Below are 16,559 nucleotides of genomic sequence, written 5' to 3' on the forward strand. Positions count from 1 at the left end.
CAGGCCTCACTGAGTCCCCACTGCTGGCTCCCGCCGTCTGCTGGTCCCCCTCTGTCTACAGATGCTAACTGATCCTGGCATCTGCAGACGCTGACCACTCCTGGCTCCCGCTGTCTGCTGGCACCGACCAATCATGCCAGCTGCAGGTGCTGCCCATTGCTGGTTGTCAGTCCAGGTTTCCCAGTCTCTCTAGTGATTCAGCTCTTAGTGAATTTCAGCTCATGGGAAAACCTGCTGACACAGAAGCAATGTCCCTGCTTTTAACAAGCAAAAGACTCCAAGAGGAACCATTAATTCTACCCTTTAACAGTGGGAGGAGGTCATCACTCCATGCCTGAGGGTAGCCCTTTGCGAGGACTGGTGCTGTCTCAACGGGAGACTTCTCACCCCTCCCTCTCCCCTTGCAACATCCACCCTTTTTAGGCTCTGTTTGGGTGAGAGTGAATTTTTTTTATCAGCACAGGCTAAACACAGATCTGTTCATACAATCAAAGGACAACATTTCATTACCCCTGCAGGTAACACAAAAGTGACTTGTAACACAATACCAGACACAGTGACCATTTCCCATCATGCTCAACACCTAAGTGTGCTTATGCAATATGCTGAGTACTTAATTGTACTCGTGCAAATACAAAGCCCATGCAAATAACGTACCCCCCTTTCAGCTGCTGAGCAGGGAGAGTGCCACTCAGACCTTGCTTACAGGGACAAGAGTGTGCTCCTCTCTAGAAAGGAAAGCTGGGGCAGGCAGTGATTAGGATGCTTGTTAAGGGACCTGGAAAAGCCTGGTCTAATTCCCTGGTCTGCTACATTCCCCCTGGGTGACCTGGGGCAAGTGATAGAGTTGCTTTGTGCCTCAGTTTCCCCTGTACAATGGGGATAGCAGCCCTGCCCTGCCTCCCAGGAGGCTTGTTATGCTAACAGTATTATAAAGATTGTGATGTGCTCCGATCTTAAAGCGACGGGGTGTAAACCCCACCCCTGTAAACAAAGGGTGAACAAGAGTCTTCAATCTCAGTTAGACCACCTGGCTGTCCCTGGAGGGTGGGTTGTAAGGATGGATTTGTTATCACAGCCAGCTGGGCCTTCTTCATGCTGGAAGGGAGTGAAAGCCGCAGGGGACGGTACCGTAGAGTAGCTAGAGGAGAGGAGAAAGGCCCTGGGAAAGGAGCCCGGCTCCAGGGGCGTTGCCCTGTAGGGTCTGGGTCCTGTAACCAGAGTGGTGAAGTGGGAAGAACCCAGCAGGACCAAGTGCTCACGCCTGGATGGACAGAGGTTAGCTTGTTTAGTTTTTTGGGGGGTTTCATCAGAGGGATCCCCTTGCTCTGAGAAAAGGGAAGGGCTGCAGAGGGGCGCAGGCTGGGCGGAAGATGCAGTGTGGATAATGAGGGTGGTGTGCGACGCCGTTTGTACGAGACGTTAATACCCTGCAGAGGGTGAGACTTTAGAGTGATCTGGTGCTGGACTCGGGGCAGAGTCACAAGGAAAGGCAGACCCTGCCCCAGGGCTGGACTGGCTGGTGGCAGGGGATGCTAGGTGGGGAGAGCCTGCTACGTGGTACCTAGCCACGAGGGGGCGCCCCAGCAGTGAGTCCACTCAATGCAGGGCCATATAAAGTGCCTAACAGACAGATCAATTACTTTACCCATCTCTGAAATGCAGCCTCCTCTGGGGTGGAGTATTCTAGTTTAACAGTGCATGGCAACAGGACACAACAGTTCAGGAGCTAAAGATGATCTATAAGAAGCTGCCTGAGCGGTGTTTCAAGCGGGCAGGGTGGAATGACCCGAGCTGGGCTAAGACAAATGTCTAGGGCTTTTAAATCAGTGCACTTCCGGTGCCACTCTCCGCCTAAGCAGGTTGGACTATCGCTGTGGGAAGCTGCAGACTCCTGCAGTGCTCAGTGTTGCCTGGAAGGGTAAGATGCTGTGGTGGCTGTGGGCAGGGTGGGTTGTGACATTCCTCAACGGGGGGGCAGAGTTAAGGACGTGGGGTGGGGTGAACCTTGCCTCCCGATGTGCTGGTTTTCCGAGGTTTGGGTGTAGGTGAACCTGCCATCCTGGAAGGACACAGTGCAGCAAGTGGCAGCCTTAACTCTGCATTAATGAATCCTTTGGGCAGCGAATGCTGAGTTCTCCTTCCACACTCAGCTCTGCAGTGAGGAAGAGGGGACAGGAGAGGAAGATGGAAGGGAGCCCGGCAACTGCTGCCCTGGAACATGCCTGCTACTGAGCAATGGGTCTGCGGGCCAAGGCAAGGGCCTCGCCTTTCGCTTCTGCCTCTGGTTCCCAGTGGATTGGCACTAAAAAATATAAAAGGTGTGGACATAAGTGTTGGGTCTATCCCAGACGGGCCAGCAGGGGGTGCTGCGAGTCAGGAATGAGCTGGATTGCTCAGGGGAATGGAAATGGGCAATGGACCTTTCACCTGCATTGAAACCAGCTCAGCCCGTTAGTGACAGAACCTCATTATCGGCTGATCTTTGTTGCGTGGCTCGCAGGAAATTATTTATTGGGCTCACCCCCGTTTCCTACTGGAGCAAGACCCGCCTCTCGCAAACTGCTGTCAGGGGTCAGAGAAGGAAACTGGGAGCCAGGACGCCTGGGTTCAATTCCCTGGGTAACCTCATGGCAACTTCGTCTTTCTGTGCCTCAGTGGACTGACCTGCTGAATGGGTCCACTAAAAATACCAGGACTGGGGTGAATTCACCTTTGTAACTGGTTAGTAGAGCAGTGGAGAACTGCAGCTTCCAGATAAGGCGCGGCTATTCCGTAACTAAAACCCACGCTCCAGGGAATCAAGACGATATCCTTAAACCCAAAGCGAAGGACACAGTGTGTGACAGTATTCCTGCCAGGCTTTATGTTCCTGCCCTCTCAGCGGAGCTGCAGCTCTTAGAAACTCCGGCATACAGTAGCTGATATTTCCTCAGACCATTTCAACAGGGCTGACGCGAGGGCGTCATGCTCCTGGCTGATGCTGATGTAATAGTTGTTGCTCTTGGAGCATAGTGCCGATCTGGCTTAAGATCTACTGGGCAATTCCCTGGGGAGCCTCTGGGCCTCACTTGCTGGGAAGGGCGAGGAGTAATGCCTTGCTAAGCAGACCTGGTAAGGAGTTTGACAAGTACAAACGGGTGGAGCTTGAAGCCCTCTGAACTCTATAGCCCCGCTGCCCGTACCATTGGACTTTCTTTAGACATTTATTTGAGCCCTTCATTATTAATTTATCCTCACAACCCCCTGGGGAAGCAGGGCAGGGCTGTTCTCCCACTTGTACAGCTGGAGTCCCAAGCTCTGGAGAGACTAAGGGGACCTCTACCCTGCAACTACAGGCGAGGTGTAATTCCCAGCACAGGTAGATGGGCATGTGCCTAAAAATAGCATTGTGGTCATGGCAGCACGGGCCAGGGACATCCCTGCCCGAACCCCTAGGTATGTATTCCGGCAGCTAGCCCAAGTGGCCGCCCAAACCACGCTGCTATCTTTAGGTATTAGCTCCAGCAGAACTGGCCCCGTGTCCGTCTATCTGAGCTGGGAATGACAGCGCCCAGCTGCTGGTTAGACATACCCTCACAGACTTGCCCCAAGCTAACACAGGATCTTTGGGAGGGAAACGGGAGCTGAACTAGTGTCTCTAACTCCCCCAGCCAACCCCAGTGCTCTAACCACTGGACCATCCTTCCTTTCCGAGAACCTCTCTCTCCTTCCATTCACCACCCCATGGACCCACCTCAGACTATTTCATTCCAACACAGAGGAGACCCTTTCCACCTAGGAAAGAGAGCCAAGCGTTTCACTCAGTGCTAAATCACGGCGGCCCTTAAGGATTTTTAAAAATAAAATTAAAGCACGAGCGTAGACTAGAACGGGTCAGTAGCAGTCGTGGATCATCGGCCCGACAGCTCCTGAGATGTCATGAAATCAAGGGAAACATTTTAAAATGAGCTGTAAAATAGCCAGTAAATCACTCCGGCTCTCCTTCTCACAAACTGTCTCTTAGGAAAGGCACTTTCCCAATCCCATGTTGATTTCAAGCAGCCACCTTTGGCTTTAAATGGGGTTATTCTGCCCCCTGCTGCTCATCGGACTGGATGTAGCCATAATAAAAGATGTTGGGGTGTGTAGGGGGAGAAACGGGATTTGGAGGCTGAACGCAATAGAGACCAAATTCCTTTCCATGGTTTGTTAAGGGGGAAGCACGGTCTTGTGGTTAAAATACAGGTGGAAGAGGTGGGCTCGAACTTCTAGTCTAGCCATGGACATCATGTGGATGAGAGTGCTGGCCTGCACTTCCGAGGGGCTGTGAGATCAGCAGAACTGTGACTGCTCAGCTTCTCCGCAGGGCAGGCTCTGCTCCTCAGTTACCCCTGGGGGATAATCCTGTGGGGGATCATGCCCACGGCCCAGCTCAGTTGTTTGTAAAGTGCATGGACATCCTCACTTGGAAAGGGCTAGATGCAGCATAAAGCATTAGTAGTCATACAGCAGGGCACTGGGGTACCACTTGTAAACAGGAAATCGGCATTGAATGGTGTATTTCTAGTGGGGTCCCGCAGGGATCGGTTCTTGGCCCTATGCTGCTTAGCGTTTTCATTACTGAGCTGCAAGAAAACATAAAATCCTCCCGTATAAAGTTTGCAGATGACACAAAAATGGAGGGAGTGGCAAATAACGAAGGGGACAGGTCACGGATTCAGAGCAATCAGGACCACTTGGTAAGCTGGGTGCAAGCACACAGCATGCATTTTAATTGGACTAAATGTAAATGCATATATCAGGGAACAAAGAATGCAGGCCAGGCTTACCCGGCTGGGGGCTGGCCTGGGAAGCAGTGACTCTGAAAAAGATTTAGCGCTTGTGGGGGAGAATCAGCTGAACGTGATCCTCCAGTGAGACACTGGCAAAAAGAGCTAATGCAGTCTTGGGAAGCATAAACCGAGGGATCTGGTGTAGGGAGCAGAGAGGTTATTTTACTGCTGTATTTGGCACTGGTGTGACCGCTGCTGGAAGAGTGTGTCCAGTTCTGGTCTGCACAATTCAAGAAGGATGTTGATCAATTGGAGAGGGGTCAGAGACGATCCACGAGCATGATTAAAGCATTAGAAAACCTGCTTTATAGTGATAGACTCACAGAACTCAATCTATTGAGCTTAATAAAGAGATGGTTACGGGGTGAGTTTCTCACAGTCAATAAGAATTTACCTGGAGAACAAATATCTAATAATGGGTTCTGCAATCCAGCAGAGAAAAGTCTAACCCGGTCCAGTGGCTGGAAGCTGGAGTTAGACAAATTCAGACTGGCACTGAGGTGTAAGTAAGGGTGGCTGACCTTTGGACCAATTTACCAAGGGGTGTGGTGGATTCTCCATCACAGGCAATTTGTAAATCGAGATGAGATGTTTTTCTACAAGGTCTGGTCTAGGAATGATTGTGGAGCAATTCTCTGGCCTGTGTTATATGAGGGGATCAGACTTGGGGTGACCAGACAGCAAGTGTAAAAAATTGGGACAGGCGCTGGGGGTAAGAGGTGCCTATATAAGACAAAGCCCCAAATATCAGGACTGTCCTTATCAAATCAGGATGTCTGGTCACCCTAGTCAGACTAGATGATCCCAGTGGTCCCTTCTGGCTTTGGAATCTATGAATCTACTCCCAGCTCTGCCATTGACTTGCTGGGTGACTTGGGGCATCTTTTCCCCTCCATGCTCCAGGTTCCCCCTCCCACTCATTGCCTGCCACGTCTATTCAGGCTGTGAGCCCTGTGGGGCAGGGCCTGTCTCTCACTCCGTGACTGTGCCGTGCCTGCCTGGCAGAACCACACTCAGTTGGGGCTTTGAAATGCCACCACAATAACTTTTAACATGAATGGGCCGTCGCTCTGCTGACGCTGGCCAGGTTCAACCCTGCTTTGCTTTTTGAGACGTGACCAATCCCTTCTCTGGGCATAAAGGAAAACTGGACATTCCCTGTTGGCCTCCCTCCCATTTCCTACTAGCCCACACTGTGTGGGTCTAACCCCAGTTAGCCCTACCTCCGGTAGCAATGAGACTTAGTGCTTAGAGAACTGCCCTGGGTCTCCGGACACCTGGGTTCTATTCCCAGCTCTGACACTGGCCTGCTGGGTGATCTTGGGCAAGTCACTTCCCTTGCTTCAGTTTCCCCATCTGTGAAATGGGAGCGATGATACTGACCTCCTTTGCAAAGCACTGTGAGCTCTGCTGACGCAAAGGGAGCGGGGTGGTGTCACAGCACATGTGCACAAAGTGGGCCGTCACCTCCCTCCCCCTCTGGGGTTCACTCGCCTGCCTGCCCCGAATTCACGTCACACCCGCCCAGCTGTAAACCTAGATTCCCGCAGCCTGGCTCATGCGCTGAGCATTTCCTCCTCCCTGCTGCAGAGCTGGCACTTTCACTACCACAAGCCGCAGTCTCCTGCCGGCTCAGAGACACTGATTTTTAATTTGGTTTCCACCCCTGTGAGTTTAGTGCTGCAGAAAGCCACTGGCTAAGATCCCCAGTGCCTGACAGCCTCTGCTCATCCAGCCAGCAGGTACTGCTCCATCTGCAGCTGGGCCAGAATCCCCAGTCCACGCCCTCCTCCCCATGGGCCTTGTCCCTCCCCTGGAGAGATGCCCTCCAGGGGTGCGAGGGAACATCTATGTCTCATCGGCCTCTTTTCAGAGGCTGCCAATTAGAGCTAATTGTGGTGGTGTCATTCAGAACTGGGTCGAGACCTACTAAACTCATTTCAGCCCGATCACCAGCCTGCTGCTACCCATGGGGCCTGGGATACGAGTTGGGCACCCGAGAGGCGAAAGCCTCCCCTGCGTCTTGTTCACATTCAGCGTAGCAACCGGAGGCTCCACCCAGGCTCCTGCCCCAGAGAGATCACAATGGAGATAGATACAGGAGCGGAGGCAGCGGGGAAGTGATTTGCCCAAGGCCACCCAGTGGGTCCACAGCAGAACCCAGGTTTCCCAGCTCCTAGCCCAGTGCCTTAGCCACTAGACCAGCGGTTCCCAAACCGCGGTTCGCAGGCCACCTCCCAATGGTACGCGTCCACCTGCTGCTGGGGGGCCGGCCGCGGAGCCTCCAGTGGTGCTTTGCCTTGCAGGGACAGAGCGCAGCGGCCCCCAGTACCCAGGGCAGCCTGGCTGTTCTGCCCCCATCTATCCTGGGGACACAGTGGCTGGCCGGGAGCTGCTTCCGTGCCGGCCTCCCCACCCCCCATCAGCGTGGTGGTCACTCCCCCTTCCCCGCCCATCCTCTCCCACGTGGTACTGGTGGTACTACAGGTGGTGGCATTTTATGTTAGTGGTACCGAACCATCGTACTAGACCATACTGTCTCCAGCCCACCTGCCCACCCTCCCCAGCCATCTAGTCCCCACATACCCCCCTAACGGGTACACCCCAGCTTCCAGCCAAGGAGCTGGCAAGTGGCAGGGTCTCCTTCCGTCAAGCTCACTGTCGCAGCCCGTTGTTTCTCTGCATCCCTAGAGACTACGGGAAGGATTATGCCAGACTCCAGGACACTGGGATGGGGACACTACAGCTCTGTAGCCAGGATGGGGCCCTCCTGGGAGACACTGGGGGTAAGCCAATGCTATGCTTCAGGGCCTGCGTGGGTCAGGAAGGAGTCTGTCCTCTCCTCGTGACACGGAGGGCGTGGGATGCTTTGCCTTCCTCTAGATTGGAAACTCCTTGGGGTAGACACCATCTTTTAGCTCCGAGTTTGTGCAGCACCTATCGCATGGGGTTGTGGTCCATAACTGGGGCTCCTAGGTGCTCTGGTAATACCCATAATAAGGAAGTATCTAGCACTGGCCACCGTCAAAGCCAAGGTAGTGGGCTTAATGGACCAAGGGTCTGATCCAGTAGGGCAGGTCTTACAGTCTTTTCACTCTTCTATCTGATGCAGGATTCTTCTTCACTTCCTGGCCTAAACTGTTGTGGGACATTGCTGTGAGCGGTTGCACAGCCGCCTGGGTTCCACCCCAGAGACAGCTGCATTTCGGCCACCCCTGGGATGATGCAGCAGCATGACTGTAGATACAGACTGTACAGGCCTTTGGGAGCCTTTAGAAAGGTGCTTCATAAATGGTTAGCCTCTTCTTCTTATTCTGTCCTTGGCTTTGTTTCTACACATTTTCTCCACCGCTCTGAATATCATTTTAAGCATCTCAAACCCAGGCAACTCAGCCTCTACCCTTCACCTGGCATTGGCCCCAAGTCACAGTTTCTCTGATCCTGTGCTTGTGAGGGGGTCGTGCCCCCTTTGCATGCTCCCAGTATTTATCAGGTCAGCCTGGCCCCCCCGGTGCAAGTTAGAGCAGCTTCAGGGCTGTTGTAATTTCCACTCCGCTCCCTGTGCCCCGTGGGAGGCAGAGAACAGGGCAGAGCGCTCCAGCCACGCCCTACATCCACCCCCTATGCTGGGGGCTGGGAGCAGGGCAGGCGCAGAATATAAAGAGGCTGAGAATCAGGACCTTTTCCTTAGACGGGTTTGTTATGCCCCAGGGACCAGCGGCGCTGTGCAGAGAACTAAGGAAATCATCATGCAATGAACAACAATTAATAACCTGACTAATTTGTAATTACTAATGGATGACGGTCGCCAGAACATCCCGTGATCACACTGCTGAGTTAATCCAGTGCCCTAACACCTAGGAGCAGCCAGAGCTGCAGTGCTTTGCTCCCACCTCCGAGCCAGGGCCCATAAGCGGAGCGTGGCAGCCGAGGGGTCGCCCAGCCTTTGACTTTCACCCGTGCTGCTGCAGCATCCAGGAGCTCCCCCACCCCCGCCAGCACCCACGGGGCAGCCCGGCTGGAGGGTGATGTTGGAGACGGCTGCGGCGCGCACGGGGCAGCAGGCCCAGGGCTGAGCTACACACAGGGGCTTCTCTGTAACCTGAAGTCTTTAAATACCACGATTTGAGGAGGTCAGTGGCTCGGCCAGAAGTTCGGGGCCTATTCCAGAAGCGGCTGGGCGGGGCTCGGTGGCCTGCATTGTGCAGGAGGTCAGACTAGAGATGATCACCGTGCTCCCTTCTGGTCTTAAAGTCTCTGAGTCTATATGGGTGGCACCAAGCTGCCAGCCAGGGAGCGAGCCCAAGCGTGCGCATGCACGCCCGCCCGCGCGCTCCTTGCTCTCCGTTATGTAACCAGCGCTGGCCTCCAGGCTGGCTGGGGGGGGGGAAGCACGCTCGCTGGTCCATCTGCCAATCACACGCAGCTGGAGGGTGCTTCTCCATTGGACCCCGCAGCCCAGTGGGCGGGGGAGAGGGTCCATTCAAGGCTTGCTCTCTTGTTACTCACGCTGTCTGCTGACAGCCCCGCCGCATGCAGGGACACGTGAGCGCCTTGCCATCGCCTCCCCCTCCCCCAAAGCCCTTCTTTGAAAAAATCTGGGCAGCCTTTTATTTAAAAAAAATAAAGACAGGCCTTAGACCTCCCCCTCTCCCCCCCATTTTGCAGGGATCCCTGCCCATGCTCCTGAGATGATCTCCGCATTGGCCCATCAGAACTGAGATTGCCTGGAGTTTTCTCAAGGAAGATGCTGCAGGAAGGGGGAGGGGGATGCTGGCCCTGGGAACCGCATCACACAGCCCAGTGGTTCCGAAAGAGGCATCACAAGCTGCAGCTGCGAAGGAAAACTGATCAGCCCGGCATGGAGAGGTAACCGGGAATCCTTAGTGAAAGCCTGGCAGCTGGAAGAAGCATCTGACCCTTTTCTCCTTTCTGGGGCAGTTTGCTTTTGATTCCTTCCCTGGCAGGAGTCTTTTTCTGACTCTGCTTGCTGCAGGGCTGGGTCCAGGTTCCTTGCCGCTCTGTGCAGCGGGTGCAAAGCGAGTGTAAAATCCTACCGGTCTGACCTGCTCGGTGCAAAGGGCGGTGGCGGAGAGAGGGAACTGGGATCCCGGGAGCTTGGTGGTGTCTGGAAAGACAGAGATTTCCCTGTGACCAACAGTTGGACCCATGATGAGAGTCGCCACTGGCATCCGCTGGGGGCTTCGGGCACAAACACCCCCAAACTCACCTGCAGCAAACTCCGTTAAACTGTGATCAGGTTAGGGGAGCCGTAATGCAGGCCTGATGATTAGGGATGCTCAGATCCCAAAACACGAGCTGAAGAGCAGTAGCCAGTGCTAATTGGCTGGTGCAGGGGTTAGAGCACTAGCATAGGAGTTGAGAGACCTGGTTTCAAGTCCCTGCTCTGCCACAGACTGCGTGGGTGACTCTGGGCAAATCACTTAGCTGCTCCGTGCCTCAGTTTCCCCACAAGTACAATGCAGATAATAGCACCGCTCTGCCTCACAGGCTGTGGTGAGTATAAATACGGTAACAGTTGTGGCTACTGCAGTGATGGGGGGCCAGATAAGAACCTAAGATAGAAAAGCCTGAAAAATCAGGCCTTTAAGTAACTAAAGCACATGACTCAGAGCCAGGACCCGTGGGTTCTAGGGGGCCGGGGTAAGCAGCTAAGTCCCACAGCCCTTGCTCACCTGATTTAGTGCCACTGAAGTTCTGTGGGTGAAGAGTACAGGATCAGTCTGGCAAGGCTCAGAGCCTCAGTTTCCCCATTTGTAAAAGGGGAGAACAGTTATGTACCCACCATGGGAAGGCTTCATTCCTGTTCAGAAAGGGCTCTGAGATCCTCAGGTGAGAGGTGCTAAGGAAAAAAAAGGAGGAGGCTCTTCTGGGAGTGTGAGGGTTTGTAGCCCTCTTACTGTGACCCTCCCCCCAATTTAGAAGTTGGGTGGGGGCAGTCTTCCAGTTATTTACTGTCTCTCCCATGCACCCCCTTGCAGCCAGAAAGAGGGGGGCTGTGATATAGGGCAGCAAGGGCCCCAACCTTGGGGTAGGGCAGCAGCCTGAAATGTTGGGGGGTGGAGTGGGGTGGGGTGTGTTCCCCGGCAGAGATGTGGCAGGGGTTGTTCCCCAGGAGAGGGCTGGATGGGACTGACCACTGAATTACCCATCTCTCTTGATTGCATCATTCACTGGATTGGGGGAGGGGATGGGGTTGCTTCCTGAATAATCTTCCAGGGCATTTCACGTGGGAGGGAAGCAGACAGGTTGCTGCAGAATTGGACTCCCGTGTGGTGCTGGGATAGATGGTCCCCGTGCAGCACCCTGGGTGACAGCCATCGGCCCAATTCGCCACTGCAAAGCGAGTGCAAAAAGCTAGCAGATCAGAAGGGGGATCGCTCTCCCGGTCGCTTTGCGCCGGTGCCAATGAGCGGGTGCGGGACAAACAGGGACTCAAAGCCGCTCTTGCTGTGGGCTGGATCAGAACCAGCAGCCCCCCCCCCAAGAGACACCCAGGCTCTGCACCCGCTCAGAAAAGAACCAGCTCCCCTGACGCAGCAGCCTGGCTGAGCATGCTCTTCCCCCAGCTGGCTGGCAGCCACAACCCTGGCTCTGTATGTATTTATTTATTTACGCCTGTGCTGACTAACCACCTTGTTCCCAGCAGCTGGGGCGGGGCCGAGGCAACCGAGCTGGGAGAACATTATGTCCTCTTCTCAGATTTTTGATTAAACTCACAACTGCCCCTTATGTAACAGACTCAAGAAGGGATCTGTGCACGTTCCTAACACTGCTCACTTGGTGCAGATTTTCCTGGCATCCGTCGTGTGGCTGGGTCTCAGATCCCTCTTCCCACGCTGGAGCCTGCCTGTCTGTCTTTGTCAGAGGGCTGAGTATTATAGACAGTACCTAGCGCAGGGTCAGCTCCCTTCATTACAGACAACTGATAGTGTGGGGGTGTGCTAAATGCAGGGGAGGGTTAAAGCCAAGAAGCAACTATTGACCTAACAGGAATCATCAGTGTTATGAACCGCTCCAGTTCTCATGCTGACTGCTTTGACATGGATCTGTTTACTAACACTCAGCACTTATATAACACATTGTACAGGCATGTTGCCATGCAGGCAACAACCCAACTTCCCAGCCTGCCTTGCTCCTTTGGGGTCAGTCATTATTATTATGCTCAATTTATAGGTTGGAGAAACTGAGGCACAAAGCCTCAAAGAGACTTTACCCAGGTCACATAGCTGTTCGTTGATAGAACCAGGACTAATGCCCAGGAGTCCTGACTCACAGTTCCCCCTGTTCTAACCAGTAGTCCACACTCTCTTCCATTGCCAGGAATGGAACCCAGAAGTCCTGACAGCCAGTCCCTTGCTTTAACCACACGCCCCCTCTGGAATTCCTCCTATTTATAGTATGCCCTTATATAACTACTCATACCACTCTTTGGGTGTGGTCTAGGTAACCCTTTGCTGACCAAATACTGCAATGGCAACATTATTTATTTGCATTGCCATAGCACATAGAGGTCCCAACCGAGATCAGGTACCATTGTGCTAGGTGCTGTACAAACACAAAATAAGAGACAATCCATCCCCGTAAGAGTTTACAAGCTAAGATAGACAAAGGAAACAGAAACAGGGCAAAGGGCCTGTCCCCAGTCAGCGGTAGACTTAGGCTTAGAACCCACCTCTCCTGAGTCTCAGGCCAGTGCTTTGTCCATTAGGCCACACTGCCTCTCGCTAAACCTACATCATCAGCCGGTGGCCCAGTGCCGGGGTCTACCTGTCAGTCTTTAGACTCCTGCATGAACTTCAGTGGTGATGTTGTGCGTTCGGTTATTTGCACATGGTGGGCTAGGCCCGGTCCTGCAGAGACTTGTGGATGTGGGTGTGACCTGTCCATGCCTAGGGCAGCCCCCCTGCAAATGCCAAGGGCAGGGCATGCTGCAAAAGGAGAGCAGATTCTCCCAGCACTGGTAGGTAACCCGGAAGTTAGATTCCCAGACCAGTCACAAACAGTGCTCCTGATTAGCCACACAGATTAACTACAACAAGAAATACACGGCCCTCCTTACTGCATTTCAGTCTCTGGTTCCCAATCAGCAACAGGGTCCAGTAAAAAGATAAGTTCTTTAAAGTCTATTCCCTTTACCAAAATGTTCTCCTGATCACCAAAGGGTCAGTCACATTGCCAGACCAATATAAGTTTGGTTCTTACCCAAAATACCACGCTGCCAGCCAACCTTTTAGTAACCGAAAGTTTATTATAAAAGGAAAGAAACAAATAAGAAGAGAGATGTTAAATGGTCAAAGCAATCAGATACATACAAATGACTTTAAAGTCCATATATATCAGATTCTCAGCAGAATTGTGGCGTTTGCCGGCTTGGACAGTTCCTCTGGTGTACCTGGATGGGTCTCAGTCCTTTGTTTCACAGCTTCAGTTGTAGATGAGTTGATCCAGAGGTAGGAAGCAGGAATGAAGACAAGATGGAGATGGTGCAGCTGCCTTTTATAGTTTATAGTTTATGCCATGGGGCTTGTACTTCCTTTGTCCCAAACCCAGTCACACAGCACATGGCATGGAAAAGCCGCAGAGTCTCCTGTCCATAGGCATGTCCCTACACGTCCTGGTGATTCATAAGGTGCACCCCTGGGTTCTTTCACTGGATTCATTGTCCATTTGAGTTCCCTTGATGAGTCATTAAGCAGGCTTACTGCTGTCTGGGGGTGTCCCTAGAAACACAGCACAAGTTTGAAATACAAATATACCCAACACATTTAGAACCCATAATACAAAACTGATACATATAAACAATATTATTATACTTAGCAAATTATAACCCTTCCAATGGTACCCGACACAGCATATTTTGTAAGATTCATTGTAATTTTGCAATATTGATATAAATAATATTATAAATGCTCACATATATTCCAGACAGCGTCACAGTGGGTGTCAAGTAACCTGCAGGAAAGTAATTGGTCCTAATATGACAAATCACGCTTTCTCTAGCTGTCAAGGTCCTAATTTTGTGTAAATATCTCTAGCAATTACAAAAAGAGAAGAAGGCTGCCCTAGAAAAATATATGACAGAGGTAGAGCCTTTTCTAACTAAGCATTGGCATTCTTATGATGCCCTTGATGCTGAAGCATCCCAAAACAAAATACAAAATATATATTCATCACTTTGCCCACCACTGACATGCAGCCACCTCTGGCGTGGAATGAGAGAGCCGCTTAACAATGCACAACACGCTACACAACAGTTTGGGCTGGGAAGTAAAGAAAAATCCCATACGCGGCTGAAACTGCAGAGGAAATTTAAAGAGGCAGAATGTAAGTATCCAGAGGGAGACTTAACCAGGAGGAACTCAAGGTGAGTAGTCCTCCCTTTGCTAAAAGGGCATCCGGATCTTTAATGGTCAAATGATCCTGAACTGCAAATGGTCATGAACTCAGTTCTTTGTCTCATCTGAGATGAACAGAATATGAAGGAAACACCTTGTCTCTTGCTCTTTAAGACAATAGCATCTCGCCTCACTGCAGACCTGTATTAGACATTTCTAGTCCAAGGTTTTGAAATGGTTCCACAGAGACACCGTTTTAGATTTGCTTGCAATCTGTTCTGTGCTCAAGAGTCCATGCTATAAGAAAAGACACAGGGTTAGTTCCCCTCTAATTAACAAGCTGTACACCGCCTGGTAGCACCACACGCAGCAGAAACTGAGCTTTCATTCCCTTGGGTTTTCTAGACATGGCTGGGAACATTGGTGACATCAGACCATGAGCAGTCACAGCACCTGCCAGCAGATTTTGAACATGGAGGCTGCGGGAGAATCACCGTTCCTCCACAAAGGACTGGGAACCCAGTGATGAGGCTGAGTTTGCACAATGAGAAGAAATTGAGACATTCAGCTCAGCTGGATTCTGCACAGCAGTGCCAGATGCTCAAGAGAAAGACATTAGCAGCACCAGATACCACAGTGATAGGCACAGCATAAGGGCTTGTCTACACTCATGCTTATGCCGGCAAAACTTTTGTTATTCAGGGGTGTGAAAAAAACACCCCGCTGAGTGAAATAAGTTTTGCTGGCATAAGCGCGAGTGTAGACAGCGCTATGTCGGCAGAAGATTCTCTCCCGCCAACATAGCTGCTGCCTCCTCATTTAGGTGGTTTTATCATGTCGGCGGGAGAGTGGCTACACTAGTGCTTATGTCGGTGGGGTGTTTTTTCACACCCCTGAGCGACAAAGGTTTTGCCAGCATAAGCATGAATGTAGACAAGCCCTAAAGGATATCTAGCTAGATAGATGGATGTGTATGGGGATGGATGAATAGACGGACAGCAGGGTGTGAATGTGGATGAATGGGTGGATGGATAGATTCATATGGTGAGGGGGTGAGAAAGAGAAATAAAATTAGATAGATGGAAAAGTTTTTCTAATCTCTGTTATTTTTCTTTAGTTTTTAATCGGGTTTGTTTTCATGGATGCTGTCAAAGTAACAGGAAAATTGTGTATGTTCCAGATTTTAACCTGGTTCGTACTGGCTTGCCTCTGATGTAATATACATGGAAGTGGATGGAGTTTTTCTTGATGTACACCGGTGTCCTGGGGAGCAGAATTGGACCCTTGCCTATGTTATTACTAACTGCATCTCAGTGTCTTAAAAGAGAATGATTAAAGAAAATCCAGTTTGCTTTCAATACTGATGCAGTTGGCTTCCTGTTTGCATTTCACTCAATTTGGACAGGAAAGGTAGGCTGGTCAATATCACTTTTTGTTTGCAGTCAGGTTCAGTGCCTGGTCCCAATGCACTATCTCAAGACCGCCAGCACTGCTGGGGAGGCCTGGAACGAACCATACTCTCATTGAATAAATCACAGCGACATCTCTATTCATGTTCAGTTTTGTAAGATCTCTCTCTCTCTCTCACTTTTTTTTTTTGTGTGGGGTTGGTTTCAATAAGCAAATCTCTGTTGGGGACCCTAAACTAGGCTGACGCTGTCCCTTTAATGTAGTGTGCATTGGATAAACATAGTGGACTATTTGAATCACTTACCGAGCAGCATAATCAGAGAACAAATTCTATTCCAAAGAGGCTGCGTGCATACTAATTAAAGCAGCAAATTCATCCCTGGTGTAAATCCACTGAAATCAGTGGATTCACCATAGGGTGAATCTGGCCCCAGGAATCTATTTATGCCCAGAACATCCAAGCTTCCTAGCATTGTATTTAGGCATATATTTCAGTTTATACATATCAAACAAAGTCTTCCATCCACAGTGCAGGGAGAAAGAACAGCCATTTTCCTATTAGAATTGTTCTTTAATTGAGGATATTTACAAAACACAAATGAATCCCCCCTTCCAGTTATGGGGGGCTGCTGTAGGGCAGTTACATAGATCATCGTAAACCAGCTGAGATGCAGGACTCCTGGATTCGGCTTACTATTAATCATTTATTTTACAGCAACAACCAAGGGCTGCACTCAGGATCCGAGGCCTGATTGTGTCAGGCATCTTCTACTTCCCACCACTGGAAGAAAGTGGTCTGTTTTTTAGAGCAATGAGACTAGGAGGCAGGACACCTGGGTTCTATTCCCAGATATGCCACTGACTCAGTGTGAGGTGAGATGTAAGTCACTTTCAGTCTCTTTGGCTCAGTTTCTCCCTCTGGAAAGCGAGGAAAGAGTAATTGATTATAAATTACTGGATGGGAACATTAATAGGA

General features: G+C 51.2%; 1 long non-coding RNA gene across 2 annotated transcripts in view; it reads left to right on the top strand.

The window, feature by feature from the left end:
• Positions 1-15,537, top strand: part of LOC137167338 (uncharacterized) — a 31,037-nt gene extending 15,500 nt beyond the window's left edge. Inside the window, exons 2-5 of one of the 2 annotated variants that reach the window (XR_010924095.1) lie at positions 7,506-7,600; positions 7,927-8,108; positions 9,483-9,683; positions 15,354-15,537. This is a non-coding gene — a long non-coding RNA (uncharacterized lncRNA). The remainder of the gene's footprint in view (positions 1-7,505; positions 7,601-7,926; positions 8,109-9,482; positions 9,684-15,353) is intronic. The other variant, XR_010924094.1, reaches the window with a different exon arrangement.
• The last annotated feature ends 1,022 nt before the right edge of the window (positions 15,538-16,559 follow it).

Source organism: Emydura macquarii, unplaced genomic scaffold, assembly GCF_026122565.2.
Source record: "Emydura macquarii macquarii isolate MOO-44397 ecotype Brisbane River unplaced genomic scaffold, CSIRO-AGI_Emac_v2 contig_2924, whole genome shotgun sequence".
Classification (NCBI taxonomy): Eukaryota; Metazoa; Chordata; order Testudines; family Chelidae; genus Emydura; species Emydura macquarii.